Source organism: Vigna radiata, unplaced genomic scaffold (genome assembly GCF_000741045.1).
Source record: "Vigna radiata var. radiata cultivar VC1973A unplaced genomic scaffold, Vradiata_ver6 scaffold_51, whole genome shotgun sequence".
NCBI lineage: Eukaryota > Viridiplantae > Streptophyta > Magnoliopsida > Fabales > Fabaceae > Vigna > Vigna radiata.
Genome location: NW_014542732.1, coordinates 1225382 through 1230338, shown reverse-complemented (window position 1 = coordinate 1230338; position 4957 = coordinate 1225382).

The window sequence follows — 4957 nt, the reverse complement described above, 5'->3', positions numbered from 1 at the left end:
CGTTCTTCCCAAAGGACTCTTAGGCCTTACTTTTCATGTAAACAAATCGCGTAAGACTTGAGAAAAGAATTAATTTGGTGGTTATATGCAAAGAACAAAAATAAACATGCAAATGCAGTTGATTCAATTGGTTTTAAGAAACTATGGATGAATGGTGTTGTTGGAGTTTACAATTTCATCTTATCCACTCTCATATATCTACTCTTCTTAATTACTTCACTTACTTATCCAATTGCCATGCAAACTTTCTAGTCTACCCTTAACCCAATCCTTTGGTGAAAAGAGCCTATTATTAATTACCGGCTTGCTATCCCTAGCCTCCCCTAGTAACCAATAATGCAATGCGATCGGAAGCAAATACAATTGACCGTCCTACCCCTATCCCTAGGTGGTATTAGCATAATCAAGGAATTTCTCACCAGTTCATGACATTAACGTACGTCCCCATATCGATAAAGACAAATAACTTTTAATGAATGAGTTAAACAATAAAAGCATTAAAGAAAAGATGAGAACCCAACAATTGATAAATAAGTATATGACAAGCATATGAAATAAATAAGAATTTGAATATTAGAGTTTAAAAAGATTACATTGTTCCCTAACAACAAAGGGTTTAGTTCACCATAATCATGGTGAAACTAGATGAAATATGATGGAAGAATGGAAGAAATAACCCTAAACTTGGTTGATTGGAACCTAAGCATCCAAGGAACCTCCTCCAAGGTGTGTGGAATAGCTCTGGACGTTTCTCTCTGCCAAAAGAATCCCCTTCTAATTCGTACTGAGGCTATATATAAGCCCAAAAAGAAAACAGAAAGATAACAATCTAGCTAATAAAAACAGACAATCGCCCAGGCGCCTAAGTTCACCGCTCAACGGTTTGCCTCTTGCCGCTTTGACCGCTCAGCGGTCAGTTTTGCCGCTGAGCGGTTTCCCTTTAATCGCTCTGAGCGCTCAGCAGAACATTCTGGCACTCAGCAGCTTGCCTGACCCTTCTTTTCATCAATTTTCTCCTTCTTTCATGGGTCTAAGTCCACCTTACTTCACTTCCATCTTTAATTCATCTAAAAACCCTGCAAAACAATGTAAAACAAGCATAATATCGCTAAAACCAACTTTTGACTCTCACAAGACACAACTTAAGTGTTTTACTTGATTTAAAGCTCATTCTAAGCCATAAAGGGTGTGTTTTACTATCAAATTTAAGCATGAAAATAACGGTTTTTAGACCGTTATCAATCACCACAGGTCGGACTATACTATTGAAGGATGAAGGTACAGAAACTGACGCATAATCCTCCAACGTACGCCTAGCTCTCTGTTGTTCATCATCACGATTTCCCTCCATTCTTTTATCCTCTTGATCAGATGAAGAAAAAGTGTTGGAAGTAGCAGATAAGCTAGCTTCTCCAGCTTCTTTTCTTCGATTTTATCTTCTACGCATACTGTTATTTCTACGGGCAGTCCTCCCAATCTCATAATCAAATAATAAATCCTCAGATTTTGTTCTGCGTCTCATGCAGAACAAGAATCTCTAAAGATCACCCAAAGAAATAACACAAGAACAAAACACAATATATACAGATATACAAAAACTAAAAATAATGGATTTACAGATAATGGAACAAAATTGAAATTGATAAACAATGAATTGAAATAACAAAGCAATTAAACTCCCCAGCAACGGCACCAAAAACTTGATAACTTTTTGGCAGGTATACCAAATCGTTACAAGTAATACAATGATAAAGTCCAGTATCGTTCTCCCAAGGGAATTTGAGTTAAGTTGTTCAATTAAAATTATTTATCAAAATCAATTTAACAACAAAGGACAATTTAATTCAGTGAACTGAAAGTAAGAAATTAACAGAATATTAAATTTTGAAATTAAAGTTAGAAGAAAGGTTCATTGGAATTGACTTCATGACCACATTACAGTAACTTATCTGAACAATATAATTTGTGTTCAAACATTAACATCACAGTATCTTGGTTTAATCCCCTAAAACAAGTTCTAAAGATTTATGCTCAATTATTAATTCCTTAAGTAATTAAACATAAACTTTGCATTAAGATCTAATGTGTACCAATGACCAAAAGAATTGAAACTATTCCTAGCATCGTTCCTTCTGGTTGCTTTTCTTACGTTCATACTTAAATTTACTTCCCAATACCATTTGAATATATTAAATACATCATACTTCTGTATAATGACAAGTAAAACAAGAAAAGCATATGAACAGAACTTATATTGAACAAGAAAAATTACATCAATTGTCAGCCATTACAATCAATTCCAACGAACAGAAATTTAGCCTATCCTAGACATCATAAACGTACTCATTTTAGCAATTCCTTGCATAATGTGTAGTCTTGATGTCTTCAGAGAGGTCTCTTGATGGTCTCCTATTCTTCTCCAGAACAGTTCTCTATTTCTTTGGTATGTTAGAAGATAGTTTCTTTTTTTTTTTCGTAACCTCTTTTATGCCAATCAACTTAATTAATTCGCTCAGCGCACATGTGTTAGTGCGCTGTGCGAATTAATTTTAGTTGATGCACTTTCAACTGCTATAATTCGCGCAGCGCACAAGTATGTGTGTGCTATGCGAAGTTCAAAATTGCTGGCTTTTTAATTTTCATGATTCGCTCAGCGCACAGGCCTTGGTGCGTTGTGCGAATTTCTTTTTCTAGCTCTGCGAATTTTTGCTTGCGCTCTGCGAGAACTAGCTGACAGATTCCAATTTATACATTTTTTCCTGAAGAATAATTTATGTAATAATCTACTTCCTATTACAACTTTTCACTGAGTAATAACATAAATAATTACAAGATTAAGATCATTTATAAGTGTAAAAATAATTATTTTTCACACTTATCAACATGTCATCATCACTCTCTTATGCTTCACTCTCCTCTTCACTCTCTTCATTCTCCTCGGTTTCTTCATCTTCACTGCCAGACCTATTCATTTGCAGCTTTTCCTTGATATCATTGACATATGGGCGAATGGTTTGACAAAGAATGGTTAAAAAGTGCATTTGCCTCACCATATGTTTTTCAAACTCTGATCGAGCCTGTAGGGTGCTGATGATGAACCAACAATTTCTTCTTCTTCCCCAGCATACTTATCTTTAAACAACCAGCCATCTGGACCATGTTGGAGTCCCATATGGTGTAGCGCATATTTATCGATCATATTGCTTTTGCATAGGACTCACTTGATTCATCCACGCATTCCCCACCAAAATAAAGCAACACTTTAGAGATAAAGAAAGCCTTTCATGCCTAAATGGCATTGTTCACCTCCTAATCGAAAGCCAAAAATTTCCGTCCAAACTTCACTTGTCAGCTTTATGTTAACACCTTTTACCTTGGAACAAAGTGTTCCATCACTAATCTTTAAGTTTAAGTAGAAAATGTTGGAAAACAGGTAGACTTCTTTTTACACCAAGAGGAGGTGTGAATTGGTGAGTTTTAAAAATTAGAGTCTTTTCGCAATATTTTATACAAAGTAGAAAACTTTACAAAACTTTCTTGAATTGCAAGTAATGAAAATTGTGTGCAGCGGAAAATCGTAGTTGACTACGCAGATAGTATAGTTGACTAAATATAAAAGAGCAGGGATAGAGAAATCAAACACTTGCTTTTATACTGGTTTGGCCTCAATGCCTACATCTAGTGTCCTTCCAATACCAGGAAGCAAATGCACTATAATGGTCAAGGTTTTTACAACAAGGCTTTTATAGAAGACCTCCACGTCAAAACTATAAAACACCTTTCTAACCCTTTAACCAAAATATAGGCAAACCACATAACAAGACTTGCAGCAAGATGTCCCTTCTCCTACAATTTGCCAAACCACTTTGAACAATCCTCAAAGTGAACCAGACTCCACGAGTCTATCTCCTGTAGTCACAACAAGTACAAACAACAATCACCACATATGCCAACAAGAATCTTGATCAACTCAGAAAACACCTCAATGTGCAGATATGAGATCAAGTAGTGAGCGCACAATTAATCTCCGTTTGAATCTCCTTCAAGCAAGATCACCACCGTCTTCTTGATGAGTTCTTGGAGCTCTATAATCTCAGAGAGATCAATCTGAAACAGAATGTGAAAGTGTTAGATCATTAAAAGTCCTTGAGTAAATTCAGGTTCAGTCTATTTATAAATTTCTGTCAAACAGACGCTCTCTTAGTCGATTGTGCTACTAATACAGTCGATTATGTTATGAAAAAATATAATAGCTTAGTCAAACCAGTAGTATCCATTCAAACAAATTAAATTCACATTCAATACAGTTGACCTTCTATTTAATGCTCAACTAACTTTTAAAAATATAGCCATTACTGTTCATGAGCATAACAGAATTTCAAATCAACAACTAATATAGTCGAATGCGTTGCGCACACAGTCGACTTCAACAGGTTTAAATATTTTGAAATTCTTTCCTTCACAAAATCTCATAAAGCACTGATTCTGAAAATCTGTACAAAGACTTTAGCATAGTCGATTCAATTAGTAATGGAGTTGACTTTACTGCAGCTTTGTCACACAGTTATAAGTTCACAAAATTGCTTGTGGTTTTCATCCTTCAAAACATGTGCAATGCATCCAGAAATGATGTAACATGTACAAGCTCGATAAGTATGCATTCACATAGCAATATAACACATAAGCAGGTTCAACAAATATACCAAAGAATAAGTATAAGAACATGTAACACAACAACAACTTATGTGTGCTATTAAAGATGTGTTGTCATCATCAAAAACCAGAGTGATATAGATATTGTGTTGTCAATAATCTCCCCCTTTTTTATGATGCACAACCATGATTAATAATCAACCATGTTTGCACAATCAGATACAAAAAAAAGTAACAAATGATATCAAACAGTTCAAATACTCTGCATGTAACATAACCAATCAGCAAAATATCAAGCAGATAT